The sequence below is a fragment of the Chamaea fasciata genome, unplaced genomic scaffold (genome assembly GCF_029207755.1).
Source record: "Chamaea fasciata isolate MVZ Bird 193981 ecotype frontalis unplaced genomic scaffold, bChaFas1.0.hap1 SCAF_120, whole genome shotgun sequence".
In the NCBI taxonomy this organism is placed as follows: Eukaryota; Metazoa; Chordata; class Aves; order Passeriformes; family Sylviidae; genus Chamaea; species Chamaea fasciata.
The window spans coordinates 155,656-171,807 of record NW_027094205.1 but is presented as its reverse complement, the minus strand read 5'-3'; the positions used below and the strand labels follow the sequence as shown (position 1 = coordinate 171,807).

The window sequence follows — 16,152 nt, the reverse complement described above, 5'->3', positions numbered from 1 at the left end:
TCTCGATTTGCTGTTTCGCCTGTCTTTTTCGCTTTTGCCCGCCTCCTTGGCGGGTCCGCCCTCGTCGACCTGGTGCCCGCGGGGCGCGGAGGGATCTGCCCCGTGTAGTGCTGCGACCCTGAGGGCGGGCCACGAGGTCGCAGAAGAGGCTGTAGTAGCTACAAGTACTATTTCTTGTTGTTTGTTACCGCATCAAGTCCACCCCAAAGGTGTCTGTGCCTTTTTTGGTGCTGCTCCCTCCAGTCAAATGACTGCTTTGGCCAGGGCAGGGCAGGCCTGGCCTTAACTTCTCAGGACATTTTGAAAAACCAACAGCACTGTCTCTACGCTGTTTGCTGAAAACCCCACTTCCACTGCAGACGTTTCTAAGCTGCACGTCTCCTGGAAGCAAATAAAATACAAAAGCGTGAGCTCGGCACTGCTGGCTTGAGGGCTCAAGATAGTAGGATTTGCGTTAAGCTGGATAGGAGGCTTGTAGAAAAATAGGCAGTGCCCTCAAAGCTGTCCAAGGGTGGTCTGTGGTGCCCTGCAGCCCCGGGGACAGCGAGCACCTTGAATGGCCCACACAACTGTCTTGTAACATATATAAACCCTGCTTTCCTCTATATTGGGCTAAAGATATCCATGGCCGCCTTTGCGGCAAGGGCACATTGTCCTATTTTGCAAAGCTGCTTTCCAGCCGATCGACCTCCAGCATGTGCTGGTGCGTGGGGTTGTGCCTCCCCAGGTGCAGGACTTGTGTATCCACAGATTCCCCGGGTGGTCTCAAAACAGACCGTTTCCTTTGATGGAAGGGACTTTGTTCCCCAAGTCCCTGCCTTGAGGTTCAGGGTCTCAAGAGGTTTGGTAACCGTGCCAGTGAAAACAGAGGAAAATGACTCGCCGGGTACCACAGCCTTCTCCATGTTGCTGGCCACTAGACCTCCTGGCTTATTTATCAGCAAGGGAGGAGAGCGGTTACACATTATTTAGTCTTATTTTCTGACCAACGCACCTGTGGAAGCCCATCTTATGATTCTTTACATCCCCTGCCAAATTCAGCTCCAGCTTTGCCTTAGCTTTTCTGATCCCATCCCTACAGACCCTGGCAGCATCTTCAGATTCTTCCAGAATGCGTGTCCCTGCTTCCACTACCTATGCATAGCCTCCTTGCGCTTCAGCTCAAGCAGAAGAGAAGGCCGTTACTCAGCCACGCTCATCTCCTGCCTTGCTTGCCTGATTTCTTACACTGACCTCATCCTCTTGATCCAGCAGCCTATAGTAGACAGCAACCACGAAATTTGCTTTGTTAACTTGGGTGGGATGATGACCACAGAGCCGGCCAAGGCCTAAGGCATAATTTCTGTGGCCTTCACCATGTTTGCTCAACATTATCTTTATGGATGGAGATCCACATAGATGATGTCTAGAAAGGACGAGTTGGCCAAAGGAGGAGTTCAGTGGCAGTGAGGATTGTCCTCTTTTGTCTCTGACAAATGGCACAGCATGGAACAAAGTCATATGACCGTAACTTTCAAGGACACCACGGCCAAAAACTGCCACCACATATATGATTATATTACTCAGGTCTCTGCTTATATCATGCTATACGTAAGGAGAAGATTGGGCTGTATATAAGGAGGGTAGAAATTTCACCTAGTTACGAGGAATTCCCAAAAGACCTTGGAGACAATTGCTGGGCTGCTCTCTTCTCCCTCCTCCCAAGGGGGCACAACTTCTTGGGAAGCTTCTGCATACGACTGTTATTAGTATTGCATGGCTTAGCCTGATGTTATTAGAGTTCTATCACAGCTAGCGCATTTCTCAATGGCAGTTCTAAATCTCTATTTCTGTAACTTCAGAAAACCACTCTATTCCTGAATCTGTGCTTGCAAAGGTTCTTAGAGAACGCAACCAGACTCACAGTGCTGAATTGGTTGCAATTGGAAATTAAGCCTAACCCCACTCAGTCCCTCTGATCTCTGAGGACCAGCTGGAACGCAAGGGGCTTTATTTTCTGCCAAATTTCTTACTCTTAACGCAACAGCGTGGCCTCTAATTTTCACCCATAAGCTCTCAACCTGTTCATCGCTGCCTTTCAAAGACAGCTCTGTACAGGAAATCCCTCTTATTTTTGGTTTACACAGAGGGTCACCTCTGCCTCTCCTTACTTCTGACCAGTTTATAGCTGTTGACTGCAGACCTCTAGTCAACTGAGTCCACCACATTTCTGCCATGGTGATTACATCATTAGCTTTCCGGTAGCACAGTGGTTTCCAGCTCCTCCTCTTTGTTACGCATACTGCGTGCATTGGTACAGAGGCAACTTCTGTTGGCCGTGTCACTTTTTTGGATGATCAAGCCCCGGTTGCTTTGCGGTCTTTTTCAGGTATTCCCCTCTCAGTCCCAGATGCCTCAAAAGCCCCTGGCTCTTCTCTATTGCTCAAAACTCCATCGTCTTTCCCCGCTGAGTCTCATTTAAAGCCCTCCTTGTAAGTCTGGCCAGTTTGCTGGTGAAGACCCTCCTGCCCTGCTTGGTCGCATGAATTCCATCAGCTCCCAACAGACCCGGCTTCTTAAATGCAGACCCATGATCATAGAAGCCAAAACTTTGCGTATGGCACAAGCTACGCAGCCAGGCATTCGGCTGCTCAGTTCATCCCCTCCTTCCTGGACCCTTTCTTCAGACTGGACACTGATACAGGACACTACCACCCATGCTCCTGATCCTTTTAAAATCGGGATGCCGTACATATTACTTTCCTGGGAGGGTTCTAAGTTGCCTCATCAGATGCTACAGAGAAGAGTAGGAGCAGATGATAATCTGTAGGGTTCAACAGCCTCGGCAGCCTCTCAGTGACGCCACAAACGCAAGCTCCTCGTAGGCAGTGACTTCTCTAGAGCCATTATCTGGGTGGCAAATGGGTGCCTTGGTGCTTCTCAGTAGGGAATCTCCAATTACTAATACCTTCATGTGCTCTTCTGGTGGCTGTAATGTTTTTCACAGGGAAAGTCACTTCCGTGGCTGACTCTTTTCTTCCTTACCAAAAAATTCAATTAAGGCAAACCCAGGACAGCGGGCAGGTGGTTTGGTCAGCTTTGCATGGTTGGCTTGTCCTGGGTCCTGTCCTTTACTCGTTCTCTTCGGTATCCAACCCAGGAGCATCCTGTCTGTTATGTAGGGGCACTTCAGGAGATGGGGGAGGGTTCTTCCTTCTACCCTGAACATAGAAGAGCATCTAGAGTCCTTCATATTGGGATTTACTTGAGTCAGTCAGCACAAGGTTGGATACCTTTGCCTCGCTGAGTGAGGTGGAGCCCCTCTCTCCCAAGCAGATGCTGATCCACAAACAGGTTCTCCTGCTCATAGATCCCAAAACCCTGTTGCAAGCACCAGGTCTGCAGCCAATTACTGATCTGAATTATCAGTACCCCCTCCTCCCGCCATTTCCCACCAGCGTCAGGACTGAGGACAAAAACCCCTGGGCCAATATGCCTTTGACTACTGCCCTCAGTGCTCCGGGGTCCTTGCTAGGGAAAACCTGGAGTGATGGATTTCCTCCTCCTGTTTGAACGATATGAACTTTGGTCCAGGCAGATGATCAAAAAGTAGGATTATCTAAAGGAAATCCTACTGCGTGAGGCTATTGGCAACAAACCAGCACCAAAGCCAACAAACTGGTTTGCCGGGAGGCTGGGCTAATAAGCAGCCAAAACTGCATGAACACAGCAGAAAATCTGACTAAGAGTTTGTAACGTGACGGTCGTGGGTTGGAGACAGGCACACGACACAGTACACACCGAGGGTCACCAGAAAACAGCCTGTTTTATTGTTCAGAGCTTCTTTTTATGGGGGGTTTGAATTTCCCAGGCTTGGATAGCCCATTGGTTAGGAATCTCTGCACTGCCCAGATCTCTGGCCAGTGATGTGTCTGCATCCAGGGCTTGGATGGGGTTGGCTGAGGTCTCTGAGTTCCATTGTTCACCTAGGGACCTGTTTCTAGAACAAGTCAGGTTAGCCAAATTGGATTTGTTATGATCAGATTTATTTTGTCCAGCTACAGACCAGCTGTTGCCACGACAGGAGTCAACCACTTGATGATATCAATATGTGCAGCCATCAGGGCCTGTTGAGCTCTCCCTCCATAGCAACTGGCTGCGCGGCAGTGATCTCCCCTCAAGTAGGGATGCCTCTCAAAGTTACCCCTCGAGGCTGAGAGATCCCTTTACCTGACACCAGACATCAATGGGGTGGGGTGCTAAGTGACTTTCTTTTCACAAGCATAGTAAGCTTATGTGATAATCTTTGTATCCCATACTAAAATTAGGTGTAGTAAAGAGATTACTATTTACCACAAACCCATATGTACTTGTTAAAGATTCTACGTACATAAATTTACCAACTAGAACTCAATAAACTAATCAGAGATCAGATCTCTCCGAGTGTTCTCTGACTCTTCTCCTGACCCACCTGGATGGCATCAAAAGAATTTGTGGTGGGTTGACCTTGGCTGGATGCCAAGTACCCACAGAGCTGCACTATCACTCCCCCTTCTCAGCTGGACAGCAGAAAGAGAAAATACGATGGAAAACAACTAACAGGGTGAGATAAGGCAGTTTACCAAAGGAAAAGAGAACGTTTGCGTGCAAACAAGTAAAGAGAAAAAAAAAAAAAATTCTATCCTCTAGTTCCCATCAGCAAGTGCTGCTTGGCCACCTTCTGGGAAGCAGGGCTTCAGCACGCGTAGGGGTTTCTCCAAAAGGCAAACGTTGTAAATAACGAATGTGCCTCCTTGCTCCTCCTTAACTTAGCTTTTATATCTGAGCTGAAGTCATATGGTACAGAATATCCCTCTGGCCAGTTTGGGTCAGTGGGCATAGTTGTGTCCCCTTCCAGGATCTTGCCCGCCTCCAGCCTATCGATGGGGGCAGAATGTTGGAGAGACAGCACTGATGCTTTCTGTGCCAACACTGCTCAGCAGTGACCAAAACACTGGGGGTGTTATCAACACCTTCCCAGCTTCCAATGGAAAGCACGGCACTGTGAGGGCCGCTGTCGGGAAAATGAACTCCATCTCAGAAACACCCAGTACAATCTCCACTCCTTACTCCATACCATTTGCATCATACTCAGATCCCACAGAATTATATATATAGATCTATATCTATCTTCTAATTATTCCATTGCATTTATTTGTCATTACTGAAATCCCTTCCTACCAATGCTTACAGCTTAAACTCCATGCTTAAACCATCTTTATGCCTAAGACATAGATGCATACATTTTCATTAACTACTGTCCCCTGTCCATTCACAGATAGATATTTATTTCCCATTTCATGGGCTTCCTCCATCCCTCCAGATGTTTAAAAACGGGCAGTGACTTGGGCTTCATGCCATCAAGATGGGTGCTCAGGACGGGAGAAGCAGCACACTCGATCGTTCGGCACCGACACCAGCCCTGCCTGGGTCATTGCCGCACTCTCCCTGCTCCTCGCAAAATTGTCTCTTCGTCGGTTCATGTCACTCCGGCAAGTTGCTTCCTGCAACATACAAGTTACACACAGATTATTTTTCACCCAAGGTTAAATCTCCTTGAAGAACACACCGGGTCTCCCCATGCTTCTGCATTACCCACCAAGTACACCCAGGCCCTTGAACAAAGACAGTCCCATTAGCAGGTTTGCCTTTTCCCATGGGAGGAGAAATCCACACCAACTTCCCCAGCCACTTCCTTGTGTGTAGTATGGGGACCTTATCTCTTCCCACAGTATGTAGGGGTTTTCTTTGGGCAGGACCAGAGCGGTTAGCAGATCCTCTGGTGTTAACCAGCCAAGTGGCTTCTGCTAAATTTGCTTCCCAATGCTTCCATGCCCAATCGCCTAACCCTCTTGACAAAGTCATCAGCAGTCCATCATACCTCTCAATCTTTCCAGAGGCTTGTGGGTGATAAGGGATGTCACATATCCACTCAGTGCATCTTTCTTTGCCTAAGAGTTTATGAGGTTATTTCATAAATGAGTCTCATTGATTCCATTCTTTCTGGGGTACCATGTCACTACAAAATGTGACTCTCAAGGCCTAAGATGGTGATTCGAGGAATAGCATGGCTTACAGGGTATTTTTCCAGCCAACCAGTAGTTGCCTCTACCATGATGAGTATGCAAGCTCTTGCCTTGGTGTGTTCATGGCAGTGGTCCAATACAGTCAATTTGCCAGGCCTCACCACATTTAAAACCCACTTTGGCCATCTATTCCAAGGAAACTTTACTCGCATGGCTCACTTGACTGTGGCACGTGTTTCGCATTCACGGGTGACCTGTGTGAAAGCCTCCGTGATCAGATCCACCCCTCGATCACAAGCTCATCTGTAGGTTGCATCTTTTCCTAGATGTCCTGATGTTTCATGGGCCCATCGGGCTGTAAAGAGTTCACACTTCTGCTCCCAGTCAAAGTCTACCTGAGCTATTTCAATTTTGGCAGCCTTATCTAGCTGTTCGTTGTTGTGATGCTTCTCGGTGACATGTCTTTTGGGCACGTAAGCATCTACGTGACGTTCCTTCAGAGCCATGTGTCGTCCTGATCTTTTTCAGCCTTCTGATGTTTGCATTTTTGTAGTGGAGTTTCTCACAGATTTTCATGTAAACAAAATTAATGCTATTGTAAACTGTCCTTCTTGTTTATCGTTCCTCTCTTGAAGAGGGACAATTGACGGACTTCTAGTTTGAGCAGTGTGGTTGGAAAGGTGTCAACCTCGTTTGTCCAATCCATGGTCATTGTCCAAAATCTATATAAACCAAAGTAAGAAAATAAACAACCCTCTTTTTGCCCTGACGACTGACTGCGTGCGTGTCCTTCATTTCGTGTCCAACAGCGACAGCCATGTTTTCTATCCGTGCAGTGATGCCCTGCCACAACGCAGCAGCCCAGATGGGTTTACCCCTGCACTCCCAATTGGTCTTCTTCCATTGCGGTAGCCATCTTCATAGGGCATTAGCCACCATCCAGGAGTCAGTATAGAGACACAGCACAGGCCACTTTTCTTCTCCTTCAGCGGCCTCAACTATTCGTTGTGTGGGACTCCACACAGCAGCTTTCCACCTCTGATGGTTTCCTACCACAAGGCAGGATCCATCAGAAAAGAGAGCATGGCCTCTTTCACCTTCTGATAACTCTTTATATGGTGGTACTTCTCGAGCAGGGGTCACCTTCCAAATCAATGCTCCGAAATCTCTGCCTGCTTTCATGGATTCTCAGGCAATTGGGTTTCCCCAGTCGAGCTCGTTGTGTGATCAATGCTACCTACCCACTTATTTCATGTAGCACTGCTTGCACGATGTGTCGAAGGGAAGCTTCCTTTGAGCATCTAGTGCAGCACAGGAAATTGCAGTGCCAAGAGGAGACACGCTTCTTTCCCGACAACTTCTGAGGATGCTCGAAGCCCGTCATATGCTGCTAATATTTCTTTTACAGCTGGAGCGTCGTGGGCCTTCTGGTCCTGAATAACCCCGGCTCCAAAACCCTAATGGTCAACCTCGGGTTTCTCTTGATGTTCTTTGCCAGAAGCTCCAAGTGAGACCATGCGAGCCAGCTGCAGCGTAGAGTAGATTTTGCAGGGCTGGTGCAGTCTGAACAGGCGACCGCACAAGCTATTTCCCATTTGATCTGCTCAAAGGCCTGTTGTTGCTCAAGGCCCCATTCAAAATGGTTCTTCTTCTGGGTCACTCGATAGAGGGGCCTCACAAGCGGACTATAACCGGGAATATGCATTCTCCAAAACCCCAGGCGGCCTACGAAAGCCTGTGTTTCCGTCTTCTTAGCTGGTGAAGACACAGTTGCTATCTTGTTAAGCACATGCATAGGCACATGACGGCAGCCATCCTGCCATTTGACGCCCAAGAACTGGATGTCCCGTGCAGGTCCCATGACCTTGCTTCTCTTTACGGCAAACCCAGCTTTCAGAACATTCTGAACTATTCTTTTTCCCTTCTCAAACACTCCTTCTGCCTTACTGCCCCACACAATGATGTCATGAACGTATTGTAGATGTTCAGGGGCATCACCCATTTCCAGTACACTTTGGATCAGTCCGTGAGAGATGGTAGGGCTGCGTTTCCACCCCCGGGGCAGTCGATTCCAGGTGTATTGGACAACCTGCCACATGAAAGCAAACTGTGGCCTGCACTCTGCTGCCAAAGGAATTGAGAAGAATGCATTGACAATGCCAAGTGCCGCATACCACCTGGCTGCCTTCGACTCCAGTTTATACTGGAGCACTAACATGTCCGGTAGAGCAGCACTCAGTGGGGGCGTTACTTCATTTAGGACATGATGGTCTACTGTTATCCCTCCACCCTCCATCAGACATTTGCACTGACCATATGGGACTATTAAAAGAAGTCTTGCTGATTGCTCCTTGGCTCTCCTTATCTGCCTTTTCTTCGTTACTATTGGGGGCAATTACTGTAGTTGTTGTTGTTGTTGTTTGGGTCTTTATCTCAGCCATTGTGTCCTCAAATGAAGTTTGGGTCCCTGCCTCAGCCACACTCCTCTGAGAGCACTGAACTGTGGCTCAAGGGGCACAGGCCAGGCCCCCGTACAGGGCGAGAAGCTGCTGGGTTTCATTGGGTCAGGCAAGGCACCCTTCTATCAGGTGACGCGTCAGTTTGCCAGGGTCCATTGCCTGTTCAGCTGTAAAGTCCCCGGCAATGGGAGGTGATAACCGCTCTAGGAACCTGCCCAAATCCTTCCACACACACTGCCATCCAGCAACCAGCCGCTTCAGGGCACATTTCAATACCTCCTCACCTACAGTTTGTTTTGTCTTACACCAGGATGACACCAGATTCCACAACCCCCATAGTGTGCCAACGGTATTAGTTAATAGTATTAATAGTATTCAACAGCTTCACATAAGGATGAACAAGGAATGCGGCAGCCTGCATTCTGAAACAATCTACATCAGTCCCAGACAGGGAGAGGGAGAGGGATTCCCTCACTGTCCCCAGATAATAGCTCCCCCAGCACAACAAAGCCATCAGTGTCACAGCAAAGCACAGAGCCACTGTTTGTATTAACATGTTCCCAAACTCAACAAAACAGAGATTAGCAGTGCACCAGACAAACTCCATGTCCCGCACAGGAGCTTGCTACTCAACAACTACTATTACTATGGCATGCAAGATATAAAACTGCCATTTTTTCGGCCCACGTTGGGCACCAAGAAGGACCGTGGTGGATTGAGCTTGGCTGGATGCCAGGTGCCCACCAGACTGCTCTATCACTCCCGTTTCTCAGCTTGACACAGAGAGAAAATAAGATGGAAAACAACTTGCATGTTGCAATAAAGCAGGTTGCTAAAGCAAAAGATAAAATTTGCATGCCAACAAGCAAAGAGGAAAAAGAAAATAATTCTATCCTCTAGTTCCCATCGGCAAGTGCTTTCCGGCCCCTTTCCAGGAAGCAGGGCTTCAGCATGTGTAGCAATGCGCCTCCTTCCTTCCTCTGTACTTAGCTTTTATATCTGAGCTGACGTCATAGTGTACAGAATATCCCTCTGGCTAGTTTGGGTCAGTGGGAATAGTTGTGTCCCCTTCCAGGATCTTGCCCATCCCCACCCAGCCTACTGATGGGGGGGCAGAATGTTGGAGAGACAGCACTGATGCTTTCTGTGACAACATTTCTCAGCAGTAGCCAAAACACTGGTTTCTAGCTACCAATGAAAACACCATCTAGTAAGTAGTAGAGTAAACCTTGCCAAAGAACTTTGTCGTGCTTCCACTTTTATATTGAACCTGATTTCGCTGATACCTTTACCAGCGGTTCTTTAAGCAACCTAAAACACACATTTGCACTAACTGGCTGTTGCAATCCGCTCTAATCACGCAGGAGCAAAGTGAGCTTTCTGTGGACTATGGATAGAATCCTGAGGTTCAAAATATTCCCCAAAACATGATTAAAACCAAACGAGGTTAAATGTTGATACAAAAAAAAGATCTATTTTATTTAACAGTAAAAGAGGCAAAGCGAAAGAAAGAAAGAAAGAAAGAAAGAAAGAAAGAAAGAAAGAAAGAAAGAGAAAAAGAGCTGTGTGGAAGGAGACAGGGAGAGCGAGAGAGACAGATTAAGTAGAAACATATCACCACTACGTGGGTCACAACGACATCTCATGAGTCCTCTCCATCTGGTCTTCTTGGTGGTGAGGGTCCCCCACCAAAAAGCATAGAATCCAATGGATTAATATATGTTTGGGCAAGGTGGGAACACCCAGGAGCCTCCCCTGACGGGGGGGGGGGGGGGAGTTTGACACTGTCCCTTGCAAGACTGTGGATCAGTTGCATCATTTCGCATCATGTGCAGTGCCCTGGTACAGGGTCTGGGGACCCCTTGGGGGGCCTTTGATGGACCATGATACCCCCTCAGCTGCCCCTCATGTGAATGTCCCATAGAGGAGGCTTTCCCAGGGTGGGGGGCCCCTCCCTTGGACCAGTTTGTGTAGCGGAGGATGGGCGTTCACTGCCTCTGACCAGAGGCTTTCTGCCAAATACCCAACACCTCTCCTCCTCCTCCTTCCTGGGTTGGGGGGTGGTGTCTGTGCAAACCTGGCAGTAGATAAACCTGGGGCTATGGCCTGCACCCTGAAGCTGCTAGGCTGGGCCCTGCCCTGAATGCTCTTCCACTCTTATCCATTACTTCCCAGATGCTTTGAACAATAGTGTCACTTTTCTTATCTCTATCCCTTAGACGGTTTAACTCATAGTTCAGGGTTCAAGTCAGAAGGCCCCACTCAGGGTGAGCTTCGGTGGTGCAGCTTCATTATACAGTTTTAATGGACTAAATCCTTCATAAAAAATCTTTAAGCCCTAAACCATAAAAATTTCAGTCTCTGACATTGGCGTAGTCGGCAGGATGGCAAGTGATATCAGTGAATACTTACAGAAGCATGGAATAAGTCCAAGTCCTAAGTTCTGGGACAAATGGGCTTGGCAGGGATCCAAAAGCTGTGGAGGATCATCTGAAAGCCGCTAGGGGATGAATGAAGGCTAGCAGTGAGAAAGGAATTAGTTGCAATAGGTTAGGCACCTGCTTAGGCTCAGGGAGAACCTCATCACAGTATTCCAGTACTTCATGGGAGGGTACAAAGAGGACAGAGCCTCTCTCTTCACAAGGAACCACATGGAAAAGACAAGGGACAAGGGGCACAAGTTGCACCAGTCCCCACTGCTGGAGTTTTTCAAGAGGCGATTGGACAGGGTGCTAGAAAATGTCATCTAGGCTCCCTCTCCCACAAAAGGCTGCACGAGATGATCTTGCAAGGTCCCTTCACACCTGGGCTGGTCTAGGATCCTACAATTCTCCAGTGGATCTTGGTTTCATAAGCCTTGGCTCTCTCCGGTCTGGAGCTAAGTATCGGAAACCTTGCTTGCGAGGCAAGATATAGGATACCCCAAGGCGACAGACTTCTAAAGCCAATGGCAATCACCCACCCTTGAAATGTATTAAGCCATAACCAGCTTCTCCAAAATTCCCCCGCCCCTCGAAAGCAGGAAGACTTTCTAGATACCTTAGTGAGTTTATATAGACAGAACAATAGACATTGCCCACCTCAGTCATTCAGTAAGGAAACACTGCACCATTGCATTTTCCATCTACTTCAGGTTAATCATTTCCATCTCTTCCCCAGGATGATTAAATAACGGTGAAGTCCTCGGGTTACTTACACGCCCGCGTCACCAAACTTCCCCAATCTCTATGGACTACTGAAGAGATGAAGATGCCTTTCAGTGGGGGCCTCACATTGTTTCAGTAACATAGGGTTCAAGGGCAATGTAGGACTGCCCAGCTTTCCCACATCCACCTCCCTTTTTCAACAGCTGTTAAAGCAAGACAAAGTTTGCTGTCTCACTGCAGTGTAGTTTTGGTTTGGGTCTGGCTTGGGATACAGGCAACTTTCCTCATTGCAGCCCTCATAGTGCTCTGCTTTGCAGTTGTAGATAGAAAGGTGCTGATAACACACCAGTGTTTCAGCTACTGCGGAGCACTGCTCCCACGGCATGGAGGCTGTCACTGAAACCACCCCCACTGTCCAGAAAGCTGGGGGTGGGCAAGAGCTTGGGAAGGGACAGAGCCTGGACAGCCGACCCAAACTGACAAAAGAGATTCCACTGTGCCATGGAAGAACCACAGCTGCCAGTCAGACCCATCGTTTTCTCCTACCATATCCCTCCTCACCAGAAAATGGATATCAACAGGGCCTTATTACACAGCCACTGAAAAAGCGCTCCAACAGGAGGTGGATGCACCCAACACATTACACTGTGCCGAAATCGCCCGTGGACAGCATGCCTACAGCCTCACATGCAGTATTTTCTAGAGTTTTAGCAGCAGCCTACACACGGGCTTTCTGAACGTTGGCGTACCACTGCCAAAGAGCTAAGACTTTGCTTCCCACAAGATGCGTGAGACTGCTAAGCGCTTCCAGCATCACGCTTCAAATGAACGGGCAAATCACTATCTATGGAACACTGTGATCAGGCTGAAACCTTCCACATACTTGCAGTCCAGGGAGACACCGTCTGAACTTACAGAACTACTTCCCCTCAGTAAGACACAAAAGACGGAGGTGATATCCCCATGACAAATCTTTATTGTGCAACTGCTGCTCAAAGCTTTTATTACCTTCCACAGACACACGGCAAAAAAAAAAAAAAAAAAAAAAAATTACACATCAAAAGCCGCTAGACTGATGGGCAACAGACGAAATCCATTCAGTGGCGATTTGTACACGTGCAGCAACTCTTGCGGTGCCAAAATCTTAGCCAGGCGGCCAGCCCAACTGACGGCCACCCAGAACGGGTAGATGTATACAACAGACAGACTGCCCACCCTCGGGCCCTTCATCCACAACCATCCGGAATCCATTGGTCAGGCCCAGGTGAGCAACACACTTCTCGTCAACAATCATTACATGCCCAAGAAGCTGGAGAAGAAAGTACAAACCCAAAAAATAAGTGGAAAAAAAATGGAACAAAGAAGGGGGAGGGCAGGGAGGGAAGGAATGAGAGCAGCGAAACACCCAGAGAAAGAAGCTAGACAATTCCTAGCAATTCAACCATTGCGCTTTAAATTATGGGGTGTCCACCTGCTCGCAACTGGTGCTTTTCAAGCAAAGCGACAAAGTCATATCATGTACACTATAGGGGCAAAAGAGAGCTTGGCAATTTTTCTCAAGATAGACAGCAAAGGACTACAAAACAGCCACAGAAGCTGACACTGTCTCCGGGTTAAAGCCCCCGTTGTGTCTTCAGGCAACAGAACCAATCCTGCGGGAAAATAAACTTTAGGCGGCCTTTTGCATGGGTTTACCAAGTCTTTGAACTTGACTTTCATAGCTAAAAGCAAAGCATCCAGCACCTGTCAACCAGCTTTGTCCTTCCTTGCCCTTGACCTGCCAAAAACCCCAAGCCCTCTTCCCCATGTTAGAAGAACGAATACTACTCTAAACCACTACAATAAGAACCAGACTGCACTCCAAAACAACACTGCATTTTGCACCAGAAGTACATGCCCAGGGATCAGCACTGCTTTATAGCACTGCTTTTAGTCAAAAAAAGCTCAACTCCATTACAAGCTAGAGGCAAAAGATGATAGCGCCAGAAAACACAAAGTAGCCTACTGTGCCCTATCAAGGGGGAAAGGGGGGATGGAAAAGAGTCTAGTAAATGAGGAACCATCTACAGGTACAGTTTAGCATAAAGAAAACTCCCACAGTACTTACAGATTCACCAGAACCTTCTGCTTCAGTCAACCCAATAACTGGCTCCTTAGGCATGACTAGGAAAAATGTCCCGTCTAGGGGCGAAAGATCATGAAATGCACGGCACTGGAGGAAGAGTAAACAGTTAAAACAAAACCGGCTTCAGAGAAAGGTAATAGCTTATGCAAACCCATCTGCCCCGCTGAACTCCTACAGAAGCAGATTACCAGATATCTCAAACACAAGCCAGAACATTCATTTTTCTTGCATGATTATTATGCTTTCTAAACCCAAAATATAGTATATTTACAAAGCCCCCTCCAGAAGTGGCATTCCTCATGCAAGACCATGGGGGAAGGAGACAGGCCACTACTTGCAATTAACAACCTCCAGCATGTTTTAGTTTGGGCTGATTCTTTCCTAAGCAGTTTTTTTTATTGGATGTGGTCCACGCAGAGACTGGAGACAAATGGCTTAACTGAATCAGCAAAAACTTTAGTGACTGGAAGAGCAGCGGCCATTCATTCCCCACAGGACAGGGAGCTCAAGTATCAAACACACGCATAATGACAGGAAGCCTGCAAGTGCAGAGGACGAGTCTGTCTTCTATACTGCATGCAAACTCTACCTTCAAAAGCAGAAGGAATCCCTAAATACTAACTTTCAGCGTTTTAATAACTAAATCATATGGGATATTACCTAAAGTTAACATCGCATAAGCAACGGCTGCATTGTTTTCCCCCCGGTCTAAGCAGCTCACTCAAGTTCCCAGCACCAGCATCCGTGACCCTTGCAAGCATGCTGTTATCACGGTCTTACTTCCCTACAGAAACGAGTTCTGGAAAGCTACTGCAGCCTACAGGACGGCAACGTTGAAAAAAAAAAATTATTATTTTTTTTTTCACTCGAGAAAGACGCAATTCCTTGCCCCCATAATCCAGTTTGGGGCTTCAGAACCAAAGCCTAGCACAGTCAAGCTGCGAAACCTCATCGATGCTGTTAGGAGACACATTGAGACCAAGTTACCGTCGAAAGGCCTTCTCTACGCGCGCACACGACACGGTGGGGGTGGGATGCGAGGCGAGTCCGGACAACACCAGCAATTCAGTACGCCCGCGGCAGCCGGAAGGGTGCGGGTGCGGCACAGAACAAGCTATGGGGATGGTGCAGTAGAGAGCGCCACAACCCAGAGAGGCTCCGTCCGTCCCGCGTCCCTGCCCCCACCCACCCGCAGCAGCAGCGCCGCCGCGCGCCCTGCCGCGCGCCCGGTGTCCTCGGTTCAGATGCCCGCAAGCGCGCGAGGAGGGGGAGGGGGGGTAAGGGAAGAGGAACCGCGCACAGAGAGCAAAGGCGCGGCTACCTCCTCGTCCTCGTCGCTGACAATACCAGGGAAACGCCTTGCCGATGAACTTTCCGAAAGCGGCAGTGGCGCCACCAGGGCGAGAGACCAGCACCCCGACACTCGCGTCAACCAAAGGCAACGCCCCTATCCGCCCCGACACTTCCTCCACTAAGTCGGCCCCTCCGCGGCGCCCATTGAGCGGCCGGATCGTGGCCCGCGTCTCGATTTGCTGTTTCGCCTGTCTTTTTCGCTTTTGCCCGCCTCCTTGGCGGGTCCGCCCTCGTCGACCTGGTGCCCGCGGGGCGCGGAGGGATCTGCCCCGTGTAGTGCTGCGACCCTGAGGGCGGGCCACGAGGTCGCAGAAGAGGCTGTAGTAGCTACAAGTACTATTTCTTGTTGTTTGTTACCGCATCAAGTCCACCCCAAAGGTGTCTGTGCCTTTTTTGGTGCTGCTCCCTCCAGTCAAATGACTGCTTTGGCCAGGGCAGGGCAGGGCAGGCCTGGCCTTAACTTCTCAGGACATTTTGAAAAACCAACAGCACTGTCTCTACGCTGTTTGCTGAAAACCCCACTTCCATTGCAGACGTTTCTAAGCTGCACGTCTCCTGGAAGCAAATAAAATACAAAGCGTGAGCTCGGCACTGCTGGCTTGAGGGCTCAAGATAGTAGGATTTGCGTTAAGCTGGATAGGAGGCTTGTAGAAAAATAGGCAGTGCCCTCAAAGCTGCCCAAGGGTGGTCTGTGGTGCCCTGCAGCCCCGGGGACAGCGAGCACCTTGAATGGCCCACACAACTGTCTTGTAACATATATAAACCCTGCTTTCCTCTATATTGGGCTAAAGATATCCATGGCCGCCTTTGCGGCAAGGGCACATTGTCCTATTTTGCAAAGCTGCTTTCCAGCCGATCGACCTCCAGCATGTGCTGGTGCGTGGGGTTGTGCCTCCCCAGGTGCAGGACTTGTGTATCCACAGATTCCCCGGGTGGTCTCAAAACAGACCGTTTCCTTTGATGGAAGGGACTTTGTTCCCCAAGTCCCTGCCTTGAGGTTCAGGGTCTCAAGAGGTTTGGTAACC

At 48.8% G+C, this 16,152-nt stretch overlaps 1 long non-coding RNA gene across 1 annotated transcript; it reads right to left on the bottom strand.

The window, feature by feature from the left end:
• Positions 1–5,145: 5,145 nt before the first annotated feature.
• On the bottom strand, positions 5,146–13,845 carry LOC136304544 (uncharacterized). Its single transcript, XR_010724648.1, has 2 exons — positions 13,757–13,845; positions 5,146–5,522 (listed from the first exon to the last, which is right to left on the bottom strand). It is a non-coding gene; the product is annotated as an uncharacterized lncRNA (long non-coding RNA).
• Between the last annotated feature and the right edge of the window lie 2,307 nt (positions 13,846–16,152).